The 25772-nt window shown below is 49.9% G+C and overlaps 1 long non-coding RNA gene across 3 annotated transcripts; it reads right to left on the reverse strand.

Annotated features, from left to right (window-relative positions):
- Positions 1-6109: 6109 nt before the first annotated feature.
- Positions 6110-25650, reverse strand: LOC120499656. 3 transcript variants are annotated; one of them, XR_005626935.1, is made up of 7 exons: positions 25503-25650; positions 24675-24798; positions 24120-24231; positions 13049-13226; positions 12090-12231; positions 8900-11039; positions 6110-7884 (listed from the first exon to the last, which is right to left on the reverse strand). It is a non-coding gene; the product is annotated as an uncharacterized LOC120499656 (long non-coding RNA). The 3 variants fall into 3 exon arrangements; XR_005626936.1 differs by having other exon boundaries at positions 6110-7640; positions 7753-11039; XR_005626934.1 differs by having other exon boundaries at positions 6110-11039.
- Between the last annotated feature and the right edge of the window lie 122 nt (positions 25651-25772).

Genomic DNA, 25772 nt, shown 5'->3' on the forward strand with positions numbered 1-25772 from the left:
CCATAATTTTTTCCTTAGAAAACACGGGCAGAGAGCAGGCATGTGTGTCAGGAGAGGAGAACAGGACGAAGGAATGGAGGAAGCCCATCTCCAAGAAATCGCTGATTAAAATTGCTCCCAAGTTCCCGTTTCCTCCACAAACAAAACAGCCTGTGAAAGTCCAGGCTGGGGTGGATAAAATATCAGCCACGTGCCTGACTTACAGCACTGGGACTGAGGTTTGGGCACCATTTCAAGACTTTCCCCTAGGAGCCTATCCAAACCCTCATTGCTTCTGATGTGGAATAATTTGGAAGTGTTTTTAGGCTGCCGGCTGGGATAACACAAGGGCTATTGTAAACACACACGCAGCTGATCAGCACCAAACCCACACAAATATGGGCTGTACACACATAAATAACCAGCAAGAAAAAAAATACAAAATTAATCAAAAGGCTCAATTAAAGGAAAAGATGAAATTGCTGAGCAGGTCTTGAAAAAAACAAATATTGTTTATGGCAAGAGCTATGTTTCACCTAATTTTAATAAATGAAACATATTTAAATGCAGACCACTAGATTTAAAGAGCTCCAGCCAGAGCCAGCTGTCATCCAAGTGTGGGCAGTGAAGCAAGACCATAATTTCCGTGGATGCTGTTTCAAAAACACTGCTGCCAGCCAAAAAAAAGTTGGGAAATTTAAGAGAGCGTGACCAGGGCAGGGAGAATAACCTGCTGGAGATCCACAACCCAGCCTGGAGCTCCAATCCTGATGCTTCCCCATTTCTGATTTGAGTGGGAAATGAGAGGATTGCTCGTTTGGAGTCAGGGTTCTCTGGGATAATTTGGGGGTCTCCTCCATGATAGGCAGGAAGAAATTCCCCTCACCTGTGAGACTTTTCCCAGCTGGTTTCAGTGTGGAGTGATGTTTTGGACCTGCCTAGCTTCCAGGGCAGGCTGATGGGAGCCTGAAAATGGGTGTCTTCAAGGGAAGTCAGCCAGATGTGGGCATCATTCACACTACGGGTTGGAGAGGCCATTTTCCAGGATTTCCAGGTGGCTCTGGTCTGCCTGGGGGCATTACATCCTTTATTACTTCTTCCAGGTTTTTTTGGCAAGTGGATGAAACAGCTCATGCCAGTGGGTGAGCAAAGGAGCCAGAGGCACCTGCAGCAAGTGACCTTCTTGCTGGAATGCTGACCATTTCTCCATCTCCTCTGAGAGGTGAGATGGGACAGAGGATACCACCTCCTCCATGGCATCTGCTTTTCCTGTAAGGAACGGAGTCTCTCCCTGTCTGACCCCAAAAGGACTCAAGATCTCCAGGCCTTTCTGTCCATCCTGCCAAGCCCAGGCTGGGATTTAAAGGAAGCAACAGCAAACCAGTCTGTCAGGGTTATGGATGTGGAGTTTTTACGTCTTGGCACTGGATGGATCTTGAGCAGAACCATTCCATGTGTGAGCCTGTTCCCAAAACGAGACAGCAGAGAGGTTTCCCGGCAGCAATAAATCCATCTGGATAATAACAGAGTGGTACATGATGGTTTTGTGACTGCACCATCTGCAAACAATATTTCCCTGAGTAGGAAGTAGCTGGAAAATGAAGTAACATTCCATGTGGAGAGGCTCAGGTTCTTCTCTCTTCCACCACTGGTGCTACTTTGACCAGGCTCATACTCAAAGCAATGCTTAAAATAAATAAAAGGAATTGTTTGGTATCCCCTGCAATCACAGAGCTCGGGGGCTGGGTGAGGAGGACTGATTAGAGCCCTCTGGATGTGTTCTCTGCTCCAGGCCAGGCTGATTTTCAGGAAATAGCAGCACGTTGACACCGTCTCCTTAGGACAGACTCCATCCAGAGCCTGTTGAAGTCTAATCACAGACTTCCCCTGCTGCAGCAGCCTCTGGGCAGAGCAATGTCATCAACTCCTTCTGGCCCATTCACAGGGGCATTTCCCAAAGGAGAAGACTGGTGCCAAGATTACTCCAGTCAAAATCCATCACCAGCTATTGTGGAAAGGAAAACAAAGCTCAGCACATCTAAGGCAAAGTGTGGAAAAGGGTGTGAAACAATTAAAGCACCTAATAAAGCATGGAGGGAAGTGGAGAGCAGGAATTTTATGTGAGTTCATCGTGTACAAGGCTTAATTTAATCAAGATAGCAACCAAAGTCTGACCCTCCACAGGAAAGTCCTCACATCTTTGTCCTTGGCCTTGTCTGAAAGGCTTTGCTTGAGCCTTGGAGGCTGTGGGCTGAGACAAAAGAGAGTCTGAATCACCCTTTGCTTGGTGACCTGTCCTGATAACCTTGTCAGTCCATTGCAAGCACTACTTTTATCCAGAATAAATTTATAGGTTTTTTCATGAAACAATCAGGATCTTGCCTTTAGTTCCCCCAGATTCTCTGCTACACAGGAAACCCTCTAACCTGGACTGGGGACAGATTCAAATTTAAGCTTCCTTTAAACCTAAGATCCTGTCCTAAGGCAGGGTGGAGCAGGTTTCCCAGAGAAGCTGTGGTTGCTCCTGGATTCCTGTGAGTGTCCAAGGCCAGGTTGGACATTGGGACAGCCTGGGACAGTGGAAGGTGTCCCTGCCATGGCAGGGGTGGCACTGGGTGAGCTTTGAGGTCCCTTCCAACCCACAACTGACAAGGAACACAGAGGCTGGAGCTGGGATCATTTCAGGAAGCAATGGTCTCCCCAGGGCCTATGCATGGGAACATTAAGGAGACTTTCTCCAGACTCCAGTGACTTATTTTTTTTTCCGTGTGAGGAACATTAGGAATACATGGGCTGCAAAGCCATTATCATCCACAGGAAGATAAGGAACATTGATTCAGCTCAAGGCTCAGGGAAGTGGGGAATTGGACAAGCATCCTTCACCAAGCCAAGGTTTAGAGGCAGTGGGAGTAGTGGATGAGGGTTCATGCACGTTTTTTTAAGGGGGTTGATTAGAAGACAAACCTAAAAATATTCTCAAAGCAGGAATAGATGAAGACACACATTTTCCTGAGATGCCCTGTAACTTGATGGATCCAAAGTGCTAAGAAAAGCAAGGTCCTGCCACAAGAGCATCACTGGGCAGTTTAGACTGGAGATGAGGAAAAATATCTTGAAAGGGCTGTCCCGCCCTGGCACAGCTGCCCAGGGCAGTGGTGGAGCTGCAGTCCCTGGACGGATTTAAACTCCACATGGATGTGGCACCTGGGGATGTGGGTTGGTGGTGGCCTCGGCAGTGCTGGGGAATGGTTGGACTCCATGATCTCAGAGAGCTTTTCCAACCTTAATTTTTGTGCTGGTGAGGCACAAAAAACACTGGCCCTGCTTCCATGAAGCCAAGCTCTGGCTGAGGTCAATCCCAGCTGGAACAAGCAATCCCACAACACCAGATGTGTGTCCAAGGAAAAGAAAAGCAGCACTTCTGGTCCTCGCCCTTCCAAAAAACCTGGTGGGACCTTGGGAATGTCACTTAGGAGGAATGTGGCAAAGGCAGGTTAGGTGTGTGCCAAAAGGGGTTTAAAAATGTTGTTTGGGCTTTTTTTGTTGTTGTTGTGGTGTTTTGTTTCTTTTAAGGACTTTTTTTTTTTTGGCAAAAATTAACTTTCTTTCAACACATTTTCCTCTGGAAAATTCAACCTGCAAAAATCATTGCATATCAACATTGAGAAATGCCTGGTCAGGTCTAATTAACATTATAATTCCAAGACAAAGGGGCTTGGCTCCACAGACCTCAGCACATGTGTTTTCACATCGGACACTGCTCCCTCTGAAACACTCAGAAATTCCCTCTGCCCTTTTCCAGCATCTTCCATGATACTTTGGCTCATGAGACTTGAGGCCAGCTGTGGATGACAGTCCTGACCCCACTGCCAGGTCTTTGCACAGCATAAAAGGGAGGAAGCTCTACCAGTAGGAATTCAGTGAAAAATTTTTTGCTTGGGGAGAAAAATTGGAAAAAGTGAAAAGTGGCTTGCTGCAGGGTGGAAAACTCAAATGTTCGAGCTGGCATTGGGTATTTTTCACTGCAAAGTGAAACACATATCCCAGGAAGCAAGAAATTCCTCCCTGTGAGGGTGGGCAGGCTCTGGCACAGGGTGCCCAGAGCAGCTGTGGCTGCCCCTGGATCCTTGGAAGTGTCCAAGGCCAGGCTGGACAGGGCTTGGAGCACTCAGGGATAGTGAAAGGTGTTCCTGCCCATGTCAGGGGTGGCACTGGATGGGGTTTAAGGTCCCTCCTGATGCTAAACCCCCCAGTTTGAGCCCAGGCTGCTCAGAAACACCTACCTGAAGGCCCTCAGCTTTCCCCACACGGTGATGACAGCACTGGCAGCCCTCCAGGGTCATTAGCAGTTAATAACCCCAGCATTTCTGGGCTCAGTGTCACAGTGTCTGAGGGCTTTTCAAGAGTTCAGGAGTATTTAGAGCTTGGTTTGCTTTGGCTCTGGAGAGTCCAAGCTGGAAACCTGTGTGGCTTGATCCTGAACACTCCTTGTAGGGAGAGAGGGATGGTGCTGGGTGATGGGGAGGCAGAACCTGAGGCAACTTTAATGGCTCCAAGATCAAGCAGGTTGAGTAGACGTGGGAGGTCAGCAGGGAGGCCTGGACAGTCTCCAGTTTTGGACCTTGGATCCTCATTTTGTGATGTGTCTCCAGGGAGGATCTGTGCTGAACCCACTGCATCTTGCAGGGAGCTCACTGGAGCCTCTATTTTCATGGGATCATAGAAGTGTTAAGGTTGGAAAAGCCCTCTGAGATCACAGAGCCCAGCCCTTACCCCAGCACTGCCAAGGCCGCCACCAACCCACGTCCCAAGTGCCACATCCTCACAGCTTTTCAATCCCTCCAGGCATGGGGACACCCCAGCTTTTCTCAGCAGCCTGTGCCAGGGCTGGTTAACCCTTTCAGTGAGGAAATTTTCCACAATGACCAATCTAAACCTCCCCTGGCCCAGCCTGAGGCCGTTCCTTCTCCTCCTGTCTCCCAGTGACCAACCTAATCCTCCCCTGGCCCAGCCTGAGGCCATTCCCTCTGCTCCTGTCCCTGTTCCTGGAGCACAGCCCGACCCCCCGGCTGTCCCCTCCTGTCAGGAGCTGTGCAGAGCCACAAGGGCCCCCCTGAGCCTCCTTTTCTCCAGGCTGAGCCCCTTCCCAGCTCCCTCAGCCTCTCCTGGGGCTCCAGACCCTTCCCTGGACATTCCCCAGCCCCTCAGTGTCCCTCTGGCTGGAGCGCCCAGGGCTGGACACTGGGCCAGCCCCGGGGCTATTTGCCTTCTTGGCCACCTGGGAACGTCTCTTTGGAGGTGGTTCACCTGAAGCACAGCTCACTGGCTACCTGTCAGCTGTTCCAGCTCCACAGGGGTGTCGTCAGCTGTGCCTGGATGGAATGTGAGGGTTCCCTGTGCTCCATCAAAGCCTCGTCCCCTTTCCCTTTCTGGCAGAACCAGAGCTGAGCACCAGCAGCACTCACAACACTCATCCCCATCCCAGTTATGGTCCCAGAGCTCCTGCACATCTGGAAAAGCACAAAACACCCCATGAAACAACTGCCCTGGAGTCAGATGCCTTCGACCTGAGTCACCGAGAGGAAAGGCGAAGGGCGTTATTCCAAGGAATTTTGCAATGAGGAAAACAAACCCAAACCAAAAACAAAAAAATCACACCCACCAGGGAAGCTGCCTGCCTCCAGGAACCCCACGAGTCAGAACTGCCCACAGCAGCTCAGCTGCCTCTCAGCATCCCTGCAACTGCAGAGCCAAGACATCCGAGCACGCTTGGACTTCCTGGAAGGAACTCCAAGGCTCGGTGGTGAGTTAAAGTCATGTCTGAACACACTTTCACCTGCATGCCTCCAAAGTAGCCCACAGTGTTCTCCTGCTGGCTTCCCACTGGGATATGTGAGTCTTGGGAATGGAATGACAGTGCAGCCCTTCCAAAGGTGGCCATCAGCCCCCATCCAGGGGAAAAAGTCCAGCTGCCATCACTTGGACAGTGTTTCTCCCAATTCTCCCCCCAAATCCTTCAAAAGGATGAACTGAAATAGCTTTTTAGGTTTTTTTTTTCATTTTTATTTCATTCCAGCCGACGAACAAACACTTCAGCTGTCTACTTTGCCTTTTTTAATCCCCATTTTTTTTTGGCACAGCTGCATGGTCCTCAAGCAGGCATCCTACAGATATCCAGTTGCTTTGCTCTGCAGCCCAGCCACCTTTGAATGCTCAATGTTAAAAAGATTTGTCAGGCACTATCTGCTTTTGCTGGATATTGCCCTCAACCCAAAGGGACTCTTCCCTTTGAATCTGGCAGCACAAGTCCTGCTGCCTGTAGATTTATATGGAGGTACATCAAGTTCTCCTTCCAGTAAATAGGACTGGATAATCAATTCCGAATGAAGGTTTGGGAAAAAACCCTTCTCAGACAGTCCCTCTCAGGGAAGAGTTTTTAAACCGCTTCCAAGTTGCTAATCAAAAAAAAATTTTTTTAAAAGCAAATAATGATGTGCTAACAGCGCTTCCAATTCTTGGTGTCTTCCCAAAGCCACAGCTCACGAGGGTTAACACGCAAACCCAAGGAACTGTGGGAGCTCCTGGGCCTCCTGTTTGCAAAAAAAAAAAAAGAACATTTCAGCAGTCCCAGAAACAGGTCAAACAAACATTTCCCAAGAATCACACAGGTGATTGCTGAGCTCGCCTTGGCATGACAGGAATCTGCTGGAAGAGGTCTCTGCTGCCTATCCAGGACTATTTCCTCCAATTCTTTTTTAAGTCAGTGCTTCCAAGAGTTAAAACCCCACTGGTTTTAGCCAAGCTCTCATTTAATTTAAGGCATGAAGGGAACAATATTTATCATTCAAAGGAGCCAGTTCTCTTTCTCTCTGCTCCTATTTTTGTCCTCTGCCTCTAGACAGGAGCGTCCCTTCCCTGTGCTAATTAATAGAGGGGATAAAGGCACACCTTGGGGTTGGGAGCTTTATAGAAAATTTAATTACAGATCCTGACTTTGTAATTACCAGGCGAGACTCTCCCATTATCTGCCACAGGATCCCTGCAGGCTTTACCTGGCTGGAAAGAAGCAGGACATGACTTTAAAGGCCTGGGTGGAAGCTGATCTCTAGACAAAGTTTAAGACACAGGAAGGGCCACCAAAAACCTCCATAATGATGGCAGCAGGGGGGACATCAGCAGGTCAGAAGGAGAGAGAAGCCCTGATAGGTCACAGACATCATAATGGACTTGCAGGATTGAAGGGAATGGAGGCTAAGACCATAAGGAGATAACAAACCTGCAGCATTGTCAACACGAGTTCAGCTGGGCAGCTCTAAGTCCATTAACAGGCTGAGACTAATTAGAAGGTGATGCAAGACCAGAGCAGAAGGAGAACTGTCCTTAGAGAGGCTGGAAATGTTCTTGTGCAACCCGTGCTGCACGTTCTCAGCTCGGCCCTTGGACCTGAGGATGATCAAGACCACTTGTGTAGCTCCATCCCCGACCTGTGAGCACTTACATACTCACTCTGGTATGTGCTGAGCTGGTGCCTCGCGCTCCCCATTCCATAAATCCTCTCCCCTTCCAGGCTCAAGTGATGGAAAATGCTCTCTGAGCAGACAGTGAACTGGCTGAGGTCAGAGGGGGACTGCAGATGGAGAGGTACAGCACGAAGCTGCAGCCTAGGGGATACAAAGGACTCCTCAGCTATAAACCCAAGGTTTTCTACCCAGAAGCTCTCCACAGAATATCCCAGTGGCACTGTGCAGCACGACTGAATTCCGTGGGTTTTACCAGCACAGCTCCCAGTTTAAAGAGGAACCATTCATTAATGATGCACTGGCCCATTGTAGGAGTCTGAGTATTTCTCAATGCATTCAAGGCTTTGCCAGTCAGCTCCATAAATCAACTTGCTGGAAAAATTGCCTTTAAAAAGGGAAAAATAAAAAAAAACAATTAAATGTCATGTCAGCAACACAACCATGCAAACTGGAATCCCTCACCTCATGTACTCCCAGGGCATTTTATACCCTGTATTACAGAGGTGCTGCTCTGCTCCTTGAAAACTGTCTTTAAAAATACCCAATGAGATAAAAAAAAATAAATTCCTGAGTGACTGTCACGGGGAAACAAAGCAAGAAAAGGGGAGAAAATGGCGATTTGTGGGCCGCTGTTGGTGGGCACTTGAATGGGAGCCCCGTGCTTGACACCAGCGTGACTCTGAACAAAACCAGAGCCAAGAGCTATTTGTCAAGGGGCACCAAGGCTCACAAGTGGTGAGAACCTGGCCCTGCTGCAAAAGCGTGTCAGGCACTTTGCTGTGGGGCCGTGCCGAGCCCCTGATGGATCGCCGTGCCGGGAGGGCCGCATTGTGAGCCCGGGAATGAGACATCTGCTCCCTTCTCCTCTCCTGAAAGGAGATCCTGCCTCGGCCGAGCCCAAACGAGCAGCCCCTCGTACACAGCGTGCATGTGGGGGTTTTGTGGCCACTGACCCACAGAGTGGGTCTGGCCTCCCTCACACCATCCCTGAGGGCTCAGCCCGGGATTCGGGATCTGGGATGTGCTGCCAGCATCCGCCACGGCCTCTGCTCCTCTCTGTGTGTTCCAGTGCTCCCTCTGCATCCCTCCGAGGTGTCCCTGCTCAGGACACCGTGCCTGAGCCCACACACACACAGGTTCACACAGCACAAGCTGTTTTCCCTAAATCTGCTGTGTGGGCACGGAAATGCTGCAGGCAGCATCATGGAATGGTTTGGGTTGGAAGGGACCTTGAAGACCATCCAGTGCCACCCCTGCCATGGCAGGGACAGCTTCCACTAGCCTAGGGTGCTCCAAGCTCTCTCTGTCCAGGCTGGCTTGGACTCTTCCACAGTTTCTCTGGTAACCGGTGCCTCGTTTTTCCCAAATTTTCCCTCATTTTTCCCAATACCCCGTCTTACCCTGCCCTCTGTGAATTTGAATCCATTGCCCTTTGTCCTGAACATCCACTTCCCAAAAGGACGCCCCCATCATCTCCTCAGCCAGAGAGGAAGGATTTGCTGCAGGATGTGAGGATTTGGAGGATTTTATGGAGCTGCCAGTGCAAGCAGGCTCCCCTTTCCCAGGTAAGCCAGCAGCTCCTGGGGAGCCATTCCCTTTCCTTCCCATGCAAGGCAGGACACAAGGCTCACAGGCACAGCCTCAGGGAAGCAGGAATAATTTATAAGGCCTGAATTATGGAAAAAGCAGAAAGTTTCTATAGAGAGTTTCAGTTCTGAGCACATTTTACCCCCAAGAAAATGGAAAATAACAGGATTTAACACACTGGGCAACCCTTCAGCAGCCCTCTCCTGACACCTTACACCCTACAAGAGTAGGATGGACTGAGGAGCTGAGGGAGGGGGAGCTGGGAGCTGCCTGGGAATGGGCTCGAGACATAAAGAAAATAGGGGAAATGGAAGCAAAGAAAAGAACAGCAAAGCGGAAGAAGCAGAAAGAAGGACGTCTGTGTGCTGCAAATCTCTCAAAACAGAGGCCCCACTTTGCAAACGCCGCTTCACTGGGGGAGGAAGGGAGGGAGGGGAAGGCCGGTTTCCATTTCATTTTCACTTTGAAAACGCCATTTTTCCGCACATCCACTGAAGTGCAAATTTCCTCGGAAGCCGTCTGAAGAGCGAGCGTGCCTCAAAGCTGAACTTTTCTAAACCACATCTGCTGGGCTTTACAAAGCCCTGCCTGAGGGAGCCGCCGGCAGCGTGAGCAGCATTTCCCAGAGCAGCACCCGGAATGTCCCCAGCACCCAGGCGGGCACAGCGGGGTCACAGAGCTGCCAAGGGTGGCACAGACAGGTTTCTCCAGCCCCAGAGCTGGGAACAGAGATAGGGAGTGGCTGCTGGCTGTGTAGAGGGTGATAAAAATGGGGTGACAACCAACACCTCCCCATCTGCTGGGGGAGAGCTGCCCATCTTCCCAGCCTTCTGTCAGGAGCTGAGCAGTGCAGCCAGCACAGGCAAGACGTGGGGATAACACTGAGGGAGAAGGCTGAGAACAGGGATGGGGGTGTTCATGTGGCAGCAATCCCACCTGGAGAGCCCCACAGCCTCCCTCTGCTCCACATAAATCACTGGCTGGGTGGGAAAACTGCATTTGGAGCAGAGTTTGGAGCAACGCTTGCAATCACATCCTTGGTGACATCCCAAGCAGCGCATCCCTCAGGAAAAGCCTGTGGAGTTACCTGCCATCACCCATGGCTGTGTCTTTGCAGCTCCCCCAGATCCCAGCTCGGTGCCCGGGCCAGGCAGATGGTTTGCACAAACAGCTCAGGGGGAGAGGGCTCTAAAGCTCTCCAAATTCCCACGAGCACACAGCAGCCTCCCCCTTCCTTCCCAGCTGGCACCGACAGCAGTGCCCAGCCCCTTTGCCCGCAGCTGGAGGGGGCTCAGAGGGAAGGGACACAGCCCCAGGCGCGGGGACAGTCCCCAGGCTGGCAGCTGCACCATGGCAGGGATGCCCAGGGGAAGCAGGTGTCCCTTCCCAAGGGCTGGGTGGGAACGCTGGCACCCAGGGCCTGTGCAGAGGGGTGACCCCTGGCTGGGTGCCCGGGGACTGTGTTTGATGTGACAAAGGAGCTGTGCAGCCCCAGTGGCACCAGCTGGGAGGGCTCAGCTCTGGGCCACCCCAGCAGACTCCTGCACCCGGTGGGAGCCAAAAGGAGGGACACAAAGCATGGCCCCAGATCTGCTCCTGCAGAAGGAGACATGCCAGGCACCGAGCTGCTCCCTGCTGCTGCACAGCCCTGCCCTGCACCCTCACCCTCCCCTTCCTCAGGACTGTCCCAGTCTGTCTGCAACAGGACCAGGATGTGCAGGCCATCCCAATTTCCCCAGCTGCTCCACACCCTCCCTTCCCACAGCATTCCCATCGTCAGCTGTGGAGATCTCCTTCCCAAGGCCATCCCAGCTTACAAACCCATGCATTTAGGGTGAGACAGAGCCCAGCTCAGTGCCATAGGAGCTGCTCCTTTCCTGGAAATGTTAAGGTCCGTGGGTTTTGCAGTGCAAAGGAGCCCTTTGGCATTCAGTTGGGTATGTTTAATGCAGCCTGTGGAGCAAACAGACCATGGTTAATGCATCCAGAATGGCTGACGGCTCTCTACTGGGCAGACGTGAAGAGGGCAGTAATTCATCCCAGTCCACTCTGCTGTGCACATTCCCACTGCTCCAAGGAAGAGGTCATGCCCTCTTTTTCCTTCTCAGCAGCACCCTGTGCCTCTGGTCTCCCTCTCTGCTCTTTGCCAGGTGCTGGGAATGGCCCATTAAGGCCTTTTGCTTGATTTTTTCCCTTTTTTCCCCCCAAAGCTCCCTGCAGCTCAGTGCACTGAGCTGAGCAAGCCACAGCTCCCCTACCCCATGCCCTTGAAAACAGATGGCAGGCCCCAAGTTTTCCCTGACAAGCAAAGGAATGAGAAGTGACGTGGCTGGAAAAAACAAGCTCAATTCCTCTTGGCAGGATATTAATTTAGAAATCTCTGGTGTCGTCGCCCCGATTCACGGCGAATTTGAATCCGAGCTCTCCCAGTGCCAGACGACACAGAGGTTTGACAGGAAAGGTAATTGGAGGAAATGGCTTTGTAATCCAGCTATTGTGCTGGCAAGATCTAGCTCTCCTCAAGAGCAAGGTTCGCTTCCTGGCATGGCTGATTCAGCAGCATTTATTTGTCCCCAGTTCCGCCTCTCTCTCCCCTGCCTGGCAGGGGTGGCACGGACCCTTCAAAGCAGTGCCAGAGGTGTGCTGGGCACCCAGGCTTTCTGCAGCCTGGGGAGAGGCAGGGATGGGGTGGAGGAACCTGCAGGGTCAATCATTTCACGTGCCCAAGTGCTGGGGAGAAGAGCAGGACTGGGCAAGCCTCGTGTTCCACACAGGAACAGCAGACATCACCGTGGTGGGCGCTTGTGCCATGCCAGGTGCAGAACGGGGGTGGGGGGTGTTCAAGAGGCAGAATTCCCACCTGGAGAGCCCCACAGCCTCCCTCTGCTCCACATAAATCACTGGCTGGGTGAGTGGGAAAACTGCATTTGGAGCAAAGCTTGCAATCACATACTTGGTGACATCCCAAGCAGCACATCCCTCAGGAAAACCCTGTGGAGTTACCTGCCGTCACTGAATCATAGAATCACAGAATTATTAGGGTTGGAAGGGGCCTGAGAAACCTCATTCCAATCACCTGGACGCTTCCACTACACCAGGTTGCTCCAAGCCCCATCCATTCTTATTCTTCTTCAGAAAAAAAACACTGTAAAAAAAAAAAGCAACAACTGCATTCAGTGAGGGGAAAGCAGCATCAAAGGGCCAAAGAGTCTGCCCTGGTCCCACCTGGAAAAAGGCAGAAAGAAAAGAGTAAAACAGGTCCAAAATACACTGTGAGCTGAGCAGCACTTGCCTAGAAATGCTCATGCATGATTCTATATACAGAGTTCCTGGGTCATCATATGCAGCATCTTACCACTGCTCTAATAATCACCATTGATAATTAATAACAATAAAATAGTAATAAAATATAATAATGATGATGATTGTGATAGAATAACAAAAATAAACAAAAATATAATAATAATAACAATAAAATAACAATAATAACAATAACAATACCCATTTAAGTGAGCTGTGTGCTCGTGCCATTCCACTGGTCACTCTGTGTTCCCAGCTGCCCCTATCTGGGCTGGAAGGTGAGGTGCTGGATCCACTCCCAGGCTGAGATGGGATCATTTGGCAGCTGGGGCAGTGTGAAACCCTATCCCTGCTTGCTCCATCAACCCCACTGCTGCCCTGACAGCCCCTTTGGGAGCCCTGGTGAAATGAGCTCTTGCCTTTCAGAAGGCTCCCGTATATTTAAATAAACAGCTTGGGGATGGAGCAGAGCAGCACTAAGGTACCCCAGGATCTGAATATATCCTTTAGCACCAGGGCCTGATTCCCTGAATGCACACCAAACTGGTTTTGTGGAGGAGAAGAAAGGGAAAAGCTCAATTTTTTTTCTTAATCTGCTAGCAAAACAATATTGGGGTAGTGAACAGGCAGCAATCACCCAGGGATGCCTGGAGAGCTCCTACCTTTGGGCATGCAGAGCTCTCATCTGGAATTCATTGATTCCTGTTTACTACTGATGCTGCTCAGCTGCAGAGGTGCTTGGGGAAGGGCACAGTCAAGAGACCTGCAGGTCCTGAAGAGGCCAGTGCCAGCTCTGGGAATAACAAATCCTGGGGATCTCTCAAACTCCTGGAGGAAAAACTGCACAGAAAAGCAGCATATATTAGGAAAAAATTCTTCCCTGGGAGGGTGGTGAGGCCCTGGCACAGGGTGCCCAGAGCAGCTGTGGCTGCCCCTGGATCCCTGGAAGTGTCCAAGGCCACGCTGGACAGGGCTTGGAGCACCCTGGGACAGTGGAAGGTGTTCCTGCCATGGCAGGGGTGGGACAAGATGAGCTCTAAGGTCCCTTCCAACTCAAACCATTCTGTGATTCTATATTTGCTCCATGGATTTTATTCTGCATCCATTTTGCTGCCAATTCCCTCAGAAAGCTCTCCTAGTGCTGATGATGGCCTGCATCTCATTTAATTACATCCAGCAAGTCCAACTGCTGGAGCAAAGCCACTTTAGGTATAACCACTTTGAGCTCCGAAGAAATCCCACAGCCTGGTGAAAAATGTAGATTTAATTTGTATATTAAATATATTCCCTTTAAGTGCTGACTTAACACACCTTGCAATGACCCTTCCACAGCTTTACACAGTCCTTCACTTTGCTTATCCTGAACACAGGTCCTAGAGGGTGAGAAAAGCACAAGATGTGCTGCATAACCTCTGGTTTGGGGGGAAAATCCAGGAGGAAAGGAGATGCCTCCCGGGAGCCCCTCCATCACAGCTTTCCACAGGCAGGCTCACGCTCAGCCTTCCTCTGGGAAGAGACCACACAGGCTCAGGTTGGAGGGGAAAAAAAGCACATGAAGATCATGGAAGTCTCAGGGCAAGTAAATTACTGTTAATTGTGAGATATTTGATTGCAAGAAGCACCAGATGGCCAGCCATCTGGTTTTTATTATGAAATTAAACAAGATTAACCCAAACAGGATTTCCTCAGCATTCTTCTCTGACTGGCTCACAAATACATCTTTAACACCTATGCTACAGATAGAGCACAATCAGAAGCCCTTCCTGCCTTTCCCTAATCTGCTTGGGCTAAACACTCTGCTGAGCAATGCCCTTGCACCTAAAGATTTCCAGCAGGATTGAAAAGAAGCAGGGGATGGAGTCATTGAGAGAGGAGGGAAATGTCAGCTCCAAGAGAAGCAACCCCAGCAGAAGCCCTTCCTTTCCCACTGGTTAAAAAGGCATCGGGGCAGGAGAGTTGCCAAGGGCAACAGGTTGCCAGAGGCAACAGCAGCTGGGGTACCAAACTCTCCTGGTCAGTGCTGGGATGGGAAGGGATAAAACAGCAGAACTGGGAAGAGTGGCCAGACCCCGCAGCCTCTGGCCATCTCCTCAGAAAGGCAGCGGTCAAAAGCATCTCTCACTCTTTTCCTTTTTACACCTTAGCCCAAATCCTCAGGAAGTCTGTCCTGCTGCTGTTACTCCCTGCACTGCCCAGCCACCAGCCCTGGCTGTGTCCCTGGAAGGGCAGCACTGCAGAAACTCAATTTTGCTGTGCACAAGGAGGGATAACAATGCCTTCTTTACCCCAAAGAGGGCAAAGCCCTGCAGAACCAGCTCAGGATTTGCTGAGCAGGGCTTGCTGGACCAGTTAATCCGGGGACTTTTCCACCCTCAGCTCCCAGAGCTGCTCTGGAAGCTGTGAGAAATGCTACCTCACTTGCAAAAATTTAAAAGGTTTATTAAAACCTTATCAAAAATACAATAGAAGACTGAACAGAGAAAATATTCCAGCACCAGGAGCAGAGGACTTTTCCCACCTTGTGCACATCCACACAATGGAGGTTTCACCTTTTAACCCTTTAGCTCCTCAAAGTTCTGTCCATCAACCCCATCTTTGCTGTGCTGTGGTGGAGATCACTTCTTTAAGCCTTGATTGGAGGTCAGGTGCTGTCATAGTGACAATCTGACCCTCCCAAATGTCCCAAACACAGGCCACACCCTGATAACAACACAAGGAGGGTGATAAATGATAAATCTATAAAACCTCTCCTAACATATATCCATGATATTTACCTTTTAATTGTGAGAGTCCACCATCACATTGCTCATCCACCACAGAGGCACCCAGCTGCCCCTGCTCCTCTCCCTGGAAGCTGGGCTGCCACCAAGGTGGCCTTTCCTTGGCCACCCAGGCACCCTGCAGCAGGCAGGGATGGAGTGGGAGCCTGCAGCTGGATCTGGGAGCTTTTGTCATGCAGATCACACCCGTCCTCGTTTGTTCGCAGCAAATCGCCCGTGAACGGAACATAAAGCTGTTCCAGGGGAGATGTCCCCTTGCATCAGTCCCCAGGGTAAATCCCTGGGATGTGATGCATCCAGAAATTATCCATAATACCCCACTCACACCCTCCTGTCTGATCAGGAAAACCTGGTGGGAGATTTCAGCTGCAAAACAACAGGCTGGGGCTTGAGCTCATGTAAACATGATTTTTTTTTGTTTTTGGTTTTTGTTTGTTTTTTTGCTTTGTTTTTTGGGTTTTTTTGTTTAGCTTTGAATATCTTCACTTTCAGAGCTCCCCTGAAGAGAAAAACACCATAAAGTCCTTTCTGGGAGAGCAGCCAGCAGCTCCCTGAACCCCAGGCTGTTTGTGCCCCGTGTCACTGCTATGAGAGGCTGGGGAGCAGCACACAATTCCCCATTTGCAAGGTGGCAGGGTGACAGGCTCCTCAGCAGAACATTCCCACAGCCACTGCCCCTTTGGCACATTCTGCAGGCCCTGGGCTGGAGGTGGCCCAAAATCCAAGCTGCCCATCACCTACCAACCTGGGATGCTGCTTTCCCAGCAGCCACACCTTGCCAGGTGCCACCACTGGGGGTCCTGAAGGAAGCCAGCCCTGTCCTTCTAGTGGGAAACTCCATGTCCTGGTGGTTTTATGATCACAGGATTAGGTTGGAAAAGATCTCCAAGGTCATCGAGTCCAACCTTTGGCTGTCACCCAGCCCAGAGCCCTGAGTGCCACCTCCAGCTGTTCCCTGGACACCTCCAGGGATGGAGACTCCAAACCTTCCTGAGCAGCCCCTTCAATCCCTGAGCACCCTTTCCATGGAGAAATTCCTGCTGCTGTCCACCCTGAGCTCCCCTGGCCCAGCCTGAGGCCGTTCCCTCTCCTCCTGTCCCTGTTCCTGGAGCACAGCCCGACCCCCCGGCTGTCCCCTCCTGACAGGAGCTGTGCAGAGCCACAAGGTCCCCCTGAGCCTCCTTTTCTCCAGGCTGAGCCCCTTCCCAGCTCCCTCAGCCCCTCCTGGGGCTCCATTCCCTTCCCAGCTCCATTCCCTGGACATGCTCCAGCCCCTCAAGGTCCTTCTGATGAGGGGTCCAGAACTGGAGACAAAACCCAATGATGGTTTTAGGTGGCATTCCAGTGTGATTAATTCACCCAGACTTTAACATGTTCTGGAAACCATATAACTTATTGCATTTTGGGATATGGTCTGTCTTTAAAAAGTAAAAAAAAATACATTAAAGATGGTCTTAAATTTGATAAAAGCTCTCTACAAACTCTTCATGTTTCCAGCCAGGTCAGTGCCCCTTTTCATCTCACTGGAAGCCACCAAATGGAGATAAAGTTCCCCCAAGGACAGGCTACCCATCTCCTTGTGGCCAAAGCCCTCAGGCTTGCACGAACTAAGGACAGCTCAGAGGAAAGATCAAACATGACCCAGGCAGAGGCATATTCAGGGAATTGACTGGAAAGCTCTAATACAGCCTCTCTTCTTTCTCCTTTGCCTTTCCACAAGAACCAGGCTTGCTTCAGAATGGAAAATTATTTGGTTTTTCACGATTTTATTCTCAGGAGGGGCTGTTCCACTCTGAGCTGGTGTTTCTCCAGAAGAACTTGGTCCAAGGCAGACACCTCAGCTGGAAATCCCCCATCCCAAGAAGCGAAGTGTTTGGAGCTGAGAGGACATCCTATCCTATTTTTAGGAGGAGCAGGGAATTACTAGATCAGTAATATGCTGTACTAAACATTTACAAAGCACAGCTCAGAAAGCTGGGTTTTAAACAAAGGGAACAGATGCTCTGACAAGAACCCTGCACAAAATATTTCCTTTGCCAAGTGAGCAAAGGAAACCTATATATATTTTTTTAGCTGAATAATCAGCTTTTAAAGGCAATCCCTAGTAAATGAGGTATAAAACTGAATTCAGAACATTCCCACTACTTTCTTGCCTTGCTAGCAGAGCATCCTCTGGGCTGGGCTTTCACTGCCAGCCAGCTGGGGAGATGCCCCCAAGGTGGAAGCATACACATGAGAAAAAACAAAGCAGTTTAACAAGCAGTTAAAATTTGCAAGCTTTTTAAACATGATTTATCCATGCTGGGTACTCCTCTATCTCAGCAGATGCTTCCAAGTGTCTGGCACTGGAGAAAAACCCATAACTTTATTCCATGATGTATGACTAACCTGTATTAGACTTGCACGGAAACAACTGGCTGCTGGTGGTGGAGGAATAAAAAGTCAGTGGATTGCACTGAAAACCAGAAGAGACTTCAATTGTCTTGGAGGGGGTTTCACAAGAAGCTGCTTCAGTCTGTCAAACATGGATTGGAATGGGGCTGTGGGCAACCTCTTCCTCAGGAGCCACAAGGAAAAGGCACTTCCAGCCAGGAGGAGAGACCTCCACACCTTTGTGAACAGCTGGGTGTGGATGGGAACCCCCACCTGGGCTGGGATCACCCCTCAAGGGGTGTCCAGGCAGAGGGAGCAGGAATTAGACCCCAGCAGCTCCAGGCTGGCTGCCAAAGCAGGCACATCCCTCTGGGAACACTGGGGAGCACATGGCTTTTATCTGTACACCACTGGAAAAACCAGCATGGACACAGCTGGGGAAAAACAGAGCAGACCTGCTTTTAGCCTCAGGAGTGCCTTGTCTGCTTTTCCCCAAATCTACTGGATAATCTAACAGGAGATACTGCTCCCTACAAACCATGCTGCTGGCAGCAGGACCACCAGTGCACCAGGGAGGCCTGAGGCACTTCTCAGCTACAAAATGACTTTCACAAAGCATCACCCCTTGTCACCTGCATCAGGGGGCCCAGAGAAATGTTCCTCAGGGAATGATGAGCAGAGAGCTTGGTGCTCCTTCCAGCCCCGCTGGATTTCAGGAGCCTGCAGCACCAGACACAGGGCCCTGCTCCTGGCTGTAAGCCAGAGATAAGGCTCCTGGAATTGCAGGGAAAAGAGTTTTCCCAGCCTCAGGTTGGCAGGAGGAGGGAAAGAAGAGCACAGGAGGCAGAGAACAGTGAAATCAATCCAGAAATATCCATTTTATCCATCCTGATGGATGCAGTGCTGGCTATCAAGCCGATGCTGCTGCTAAAAACAGCCTTCCATTTCAGTGTGGGCTTCTTGAAGCTCTCACCTTCATTCCTTTCAAATGAACAACAGGAGCACCCAGAGAGCCTGCACACTATGATAAAGCTCAAACAACACCTCAGCTGACTCAAAATCAGAACTGAATGTGTTTCTGGTTAAGAGGGCAGCTTAATTTATATTTTAGAGCAGCAAAGGGGGGAAAAAAACCCCTTCTTTAGCTGTGAACCACAGGTCCTGGAAACAGTCAACAGCTTTGCTCTTCCCCCAGAAGTTGTCTCCATCCCTCCCCGACGAGGAACGGGTTGATGGGTTACCTCAGAGCCTTGTTTTGAACTGCTCTCCTTTATAATCTTCCTCTAATGCACAACTCCAGCTGTCAGTGGAAGGGGAAAGGTGATTAAATCAGCTCGTGAGGACTCCCTGCAGGAAGGTACAGCGTGTGCAACATGTGTAACACAAACCTGCAGTTCATTTAAAGTTCCCTTTTCCATCACCCTGCAAGCTGACACAGCTTTAGCTCTGCAGCAACATGGACCTATTCCAACTGCTTGGAAAGTGGAAAGGGTTGGTCACTCCCCGAAGGGAAGGAGATGGGATTTGTGAGATCCCAAGCAATATTTCTGGTGCTGTACATTGATTCCTTTCAGTCTGTGTGACAGCAGTTCATCTTTGGGGTTGTACCACCCCCAGAGGCATCTTTTCCTGCCTGGACATTCCTTGGCACAAATGGGAAACAGCCTCTCCTTCCCAACAGGCAACAAGCTGTGGTCTCACAGAGCAGAGGGGAATCAAGAAACTTCCTAGGAAGAAATCCAGGCTGAGAGGTGTCTGGGAATGTCTCAGTGACTTCAGAGAAAAGAGGTTGTCACCAGGTCTATGGGAAGCTCAGGGAGAAGGCCACGTGTACAGGGGCACCTACCCATCCTGTAAGTAAATCCCCTTCACTTCCCCAGACTGCCTGGACCAGACTTTCCAGCCACATAAAGAAGTGGAAGACACAGATGCCAGCAGACTCTGGAAATTTTACACCTGGAGACATTCCTAGCTCTACTACAAACAGCACCTGGAATTGAATGCAGAGTGAAAAATGGATTTCCAGCTCTCCAAGAGCAAACCTACCTGAGGAAAGCACAAGACTGCTGCAAGCCCACGATTTCAGAGCTGTCATGAGTTGAACCTGTCTCAGGGTCTGGCTTTTGTTCATTATTAATCACTTTCACGAGCCTTTGCACTTCTGGATTCCAGCCTGACTGGAAGCAGCAGCACTGGAAAGCTCAGAAACCTTTCCAAAGTGTGAACACCCCCCACTCTCCACTTTTGGAGAAGGTTTAATGCACTTCAGGTTTGCATCCAGACTTCCAGGGGCTGAGCCAAGCAATCACCCCTCTCAGACACCCAGGGTGTTCACCTGTCTGGCAGTTTCCAACCTGAAATCCAGGCTTTCATCCTGAAGCGTCTTTGGCAGAAGCAGGGCCAAGAGATCACCAGGTTCTAAGGAGCTGAGATGGTGCCCAGAAAAGACAGCAAACTACTAGGGCTGCTGATGGAAAAATCCACTTTCCATCCTTCCCCAGGGATCTCCTAGGCTCCATCACCCTCATCCCATAATTTGATCAAGCAATGAATGCCTGGCATTTGCTCCACAGCTCAGGCAAGGTTTAGAAAGCCTTGAATAATGCCCAAAAATCAGACCTGGGTGAGTGAAGCTGCCTCTCAGCCAAGGGAGCCGAAGCCTGAGTGGGGAAGTGTGTCCTTCTCCCTCTCCTATTTTAGCCTCCAGCAGTACAATGAGGGCTATTCTCTCCTGGAAGCAGGAATCCAAAACACTCTGGTGTTTTATGGATGGAGTGCAAAGGGAAGGTATGGATTCTCCTGTGCCAGCCAACTTCCCATAAAGCAGCCATGAGGAAGCACTGGAGCTGAACTGAGGGGAAGCTGTGGGATTGGCCTTTCCAACCGACTGCTTCCCTTGCTCTCTCAAACCCCTCAACCAAAACGTGGCATTCACCAGGCCAGACAGGAAGGGAAATGGGAAGAAAACCTCTCTCCCCACCACCACCCCTCTTTATAAAACTGCCACCCACCAAAGGCACGACCTTGAGATTCCAGCCAGCCCAGGAACAGGGTGGCTGAGTTGGGGACAAGAGCTCCACATTGTGTCACCAAGGGCCCAGCCTCCTCCAGGCAGTGCAGCATTCCCACACCTTTGATCCTGCCACAAGGGAAAAGAGAGCCAGGAGGGAGCAGGACCATGCCACAGAGGGCTCCTGGGCTGCTCCATCCTGCATTCAGGTGGTCTGGTCTCAGATACGTTCCCAGGAGGCAAAATTGATTAAAATACTCTCTGGAGTAACTTCATGTGGTTGTCATGGATAACCCTGAGCTGAACAGTCTTTGCCCAGGCCAGCCTGGTTGTGCTGGGATGCCTGGAAGACGGAAAAAGCCAGCTTGCTGCTTTGGAGACCAGAAATGTGCCTTTCCTTCCCTCTCACACCTTGTGGGCACTCTGTGGTGACCAGTGACAGGAGGGAATGCCATGGAGCTGTGTCAGGGCAGGATCAGGGAAAGGTTCTGCCCCCAGAGGGTGCTGGGCACTGCCCAGGCTCCCCAGGGAATGGGCACAGCCCCAGGCTGCCAGAGCTTCAGGAGGATGTGGACAATGCTCCCAGGGATGCCCAGGGTGGGAGGCACTGCCCTGCCCAGCGGCTTCACTCCCCTGGGACTCCCACAGCCCAGGCCCCAGATAATGGGGACATTGCACGTGGTGTGCCTGCTGGATGAAGATCCAGGGAGTGACCCCGATGGACATGGAGCTGATGGGAACAGATCCTGGCAGCTGGTAATGATGGGAGCTGCAGCAAGACCCACCCTGAGGCACAACCATGACTTTGCCTTTTTGTGCATCCCAACTCCCCACTGCAGGAGACACAAATGTGCCTGTAGGTGGCCCAGAAACACTGGCTTATAAAAAAGAAAAAAGGAGGGGGGAAAAAAAAAACCCCAGAATGAATGCAGCGTCTGTCACCCTTTTGCAGAATTGTTATGTTTTTTGTGTGTAGTTGGTGCTTGTTTTCCAAAGATTTACATTTTTATGTGTGTGTCACTCGCTTTTCATGCATTTGGAGACCTCGGAGCTTAGAAATTCAAAATACTTGTCAGTCACGTCAATCCTTTTGGACAAAACAGAGCTGCCACTTGGATGGATAAAAAAAAGCCCACAACAAAACAACAAACAAAACACACTTTTCTCTCAAGCTGTGACTCGGTCACCCCGCTCAATGCGGGCAAGACAATGTTCAGAGAAAGCAAAAAGAAAGATCTGAGTTTTCATACTCATCGGTGGAACTAAATTGATTAAGGTCATTTCCTAGGTAGGTTTGAAATCTTCTGCAACAATTTTTTGCTTTTTTGAAAAGAAAAAGAAAAGCGTCCCCCCCCCCCCCCCCCCCAAAAAAAAAAAAGGGGAAAAGTCACCACTGCAAAAACATTAAATCTGCTTGGGTAACTCAGAATATATGTTGGCAAGGCAACATATCTCAGCTTGAACAGTAAACCTGCTATGTCAGAGGCTCTGCCACATATGAAAGAGGCTTGGGTTTCAATATCTCATGCTGAATTTACTGCTTTTCAGCCTTTCACGGCCAAGTATTTGATGTCTCTCCTTTCACTGCTGCAATCGATAGGGTGACCTTATGTAAGAGTTTCCTGACCTTTGCTGTTGTCAGTATTGTTCTGCTAAAATGTAATTTAACTTTTTTTCTTTAGTCTGGAAATAGCACTGTACAGACAGCAAACACGAGAGGGGCTTGGGGTTTTTTTCCCCCCTTAACCTAAAGGCAAGAGGCACCATCCATCATCAGAGTTGGCTTCAAACCAGAGGATGACAAGAAGCATCATCTGCAGAGGGTCTGGTTGGTTTCCCAGTGCTTTCTTGTATCTTTTTAGCAAGTTAAAAACCCCAAAAAGCCTTACTCTGATGCTCATTCCAATGCCATCCTGCTCAGTATTTTAGGACTGAGGGGTCACCCTGGATTCACATCACTGGGGTGTTGGTGTCTCCTTGGCACTATGAAGTTACAGCATTTCCTTCAGCTAAGGCCTTGCATTATTTCACGTAATAAAAACAAAGAGATCAAGACTTCTATGAAAAAAAAGGAAAATAATTGTTTTCAAACAGCAACTACCAAAGTGGAAGGAGGCTGATTTTTCTCGTGACAGTGGATGTTGAAGAGTCAGCCACAGGTTTTAGACTTACAGCTGGCTTATCCACGCCAGGATCTCTGGGAGCCTGGTTTGAATCCCATTATAACTCTGCAATGCAAGTACTTTTGTGGGAGCAAACTGCCATGGTTATCCTCTGCTGTGATTTCATCTCTGAGTTCTGGCTGATGTGGGTATTACTCTGCATTAGCCATGCAGATGCACACGTCGCCACTCACACCCATACATTTGCACAGGATTATGGCTGAAATTCCTGATCCTGCTTATAAAAAGCCCTATAAATCCCAGAGAGCTCCTTTTAAATCGGCAGCATTATCCTACTGTAAATCCGGGGTGTAAGTCGGAGCAGACTCTGGCTCAGATGCTCTTCAGCCACACATCCTAATGGAGCTGGGAGCCTAAAAACAAACCCTGGGCTCTGCACACACCAATTCCCCACAAAAACACATCCCCAGCCCCACACCCCTTCACTTCTTAAAGTACCAGCTCCACTCTTGTCATGGAGAAACTCTCAGAAAGAGAATTAAGAGCTGGGCTTTGGCAGTGGTGCCCCCGCCCCCACGTGCTTCAATATTGCTCACAGCTGAGTTATTTCTTGCTTCTTAGGAATTTTAACTGGCTTTTATGCTCAATGAACTCGTGAAAGGAGAGTACCTAAAGTCAGCAGCGCTGAAACCATGAATTAGCACAAGGAGAAAGGGGCCAGTTGGGTGTTTCTTGCAGTACATTATCTGCGTAATGCCAGAGGAGCTGATTTAAAGTCACTGTGCTACACCTGAACGTCATTTATGGCTCATAAAAGGAAAGCTGTGTTTAAGGAACAATAAAGCAGCACTGCACTTTCTGTGGAAGAAGAGAAATAAAGCCTTTCTCACGGAGCAGATGCATTTTTATTTGCTCAGTGCCTGCCTCCGAGGCACGTGGAGATGCTTTACCAGAAAGCCCAACTGAGCAGGAGGACTCGCTCCAGGTTATGGATTATGTTTGATTTGTGCTCATTTTTCCAGCCAAGCCTTAACACACCAAATTTGACCTCCTGCAAAAGGTAAGATCTGAATCCCCATGGACACCTGTAGCTGTCAGAGGAGCAAGGGAGATCCCCAGGCACAGCAAGCCACAGCAGGGGCCCTTCATAAAACAGAATCACAGAGTCATGTTGATGGTCTGGGAGGTCTTTTCAAACCAAGACCAACCTGTGATTAATTTGTCACCCAGCCCAGTCCAGTCTTTCCTTGAACACCTCCAGGGATGGGGACTCCATCACTCTCCTGGGCAGCCCCTTCCAATGCTCAACAACCTTTCCATGAAGAAATTCTTCCTGAACACCCCAAGTTCCAGGCTCGGGATGTTTGGCCAAACAAAGTGACAGCAGCTGTCACATCAACCACTCTAAGTCTCAGTCACATCACAGAAGACACCTGTTTTCACTCACCTGCTATCTGCTAATAAATTCCCTCATTTCAGTCTCCAAGGGGTCCAGACCCACACTTTGGTCTCAGTGCAAACACCAGCTGAGGTATTGTGTCACACAGGAGAAAAGCTTCCTAGAACACAGACAAGTTTTTAGCTATTACACTCCTGCTAATTTGATTTTTGGGAATTTTTAACATGAAACCAAAGTCTTAATGAGAAATACACAATTACAAATTCCATCCCTTCTGCCCCTCTGCACTGTTCTGCCCTCCACCCATTTCCCATCCTCTGACCACTACCCCACTTCCCACAGTCGTGGCCACCTCAGCAGTGCCAATCCCTGGAGAGGATTTGGAGAGAGGATTGGAAGGTTCCCACTTCCCAAACTGCTGCCTCCCAGCTCCACTTGTCCTGTCAAGAGACAAGATGAATCCTCAGCTCCAGGTTTTCCCATCAAGGAGCTGGAAAGGATCCATGTGTGCACAATATTGACAGCAAGGGTCATGGTCCTGACCTTTCCCTGCTCCCTGTCTGACCCTGCTTTTGGAAAAGGCACCATCACACCACGATTCACCTCCCCGAGGAAGAGGCCTGGAGACTTTATCAGTGTGGTTTAAGCAGCAGGTCTGCAGGATCTCCCCAACACTCAGCACCACCCGGGCTCTGCGCAGGGCTGACGCCGCTCTGTGAATACCAAACTGCAGAGGGAAAGAAAAAAAAATTCTGAGTTTCTGCCGGTGTAAAGCTACAGCACCACGTGAGAACAACCCACTGCCTGAGAGGGAACCTGAACTGAAACAGTTCTGCTGCTCTAAAATGAAAAACACCCTGCAGGGAGACAGGAGCAGGATGCCAGAGCTGTATCCAGCACCTTTGGGGAGGACACACAGCTGCACACAGGGATGCTGAGGGAAGGGAAGCAATGCCCAGCTAAAGCAGAGGATTAATTTCTCAGCATTAACCCATTTCAAGTGTCAGCACAAGGGAGAACTTTCCTTGCAGCTCAGCAGCAGCTTAAGGTTAACAGGAAGCTCAAAATACCCACAAGTGTACAAGAAGCATCAGCACAAAAAGCTACGCCTGCACTCCATCCTGACAGCTTCCCTGCAACCAGAAATCCTTTTTCTTTTGGGATTTCTCCCCATTTGGGAATGGACTGGTGTTTTTTTAGAAACACCAGTACAAGAAGAGGATGGCAGACTTAACATGTTTTTACAGGATGACCTTTGAGGAAGCAGTAATGGAATGTGCAGAGAAATGGAATAGAGTCAATCCCAGACTGTTTGGCTGCTGGGATGGCAGAGGGATGAGGGCATGCTTGGATTGAACAGGAATTTAAGTGTAGCGCTGCCCCGGAGCACCAGACACGGCTGGGAGACATCACTGATTTGACATTAAATACCTTGTCCTGAGGTGAACACCACCATGATTCAAGTCCTTTGCTGGCTTAGAGCTCCACTGTAGGCATCCCACAGCACCTGGATCCTGCCCCACTCGGACACTATGGCACTGCAAATCCACAACAAAAGGAAGAAGAGATAAAAAGGGATTTAGTGCTGTCAGGACTGCTAACCCCCAATTCCACAGCCAGCAAAAACCACAGAGGGTTGAACCTGGATTAGTCCAAATATCCGCTCCATCTGCACACTTCTGTATTTTCCTTCCCCATGTT

The sequence above is a fragment of the Passer montanus genome, unplaced genomic scaffold, assembly GCF_014805655.1.
Source record: "Passer montanus isolate IOZ18808 unplaced genomic scaffold, ASM1480565v1 scaffold165, whole genome shotgun sequence".
Lineage (NCBI taxonomy): Eukaryota > Metazoa > Chordata > Aves > Passeriformes > Passeridae > Passer > Passer montanus.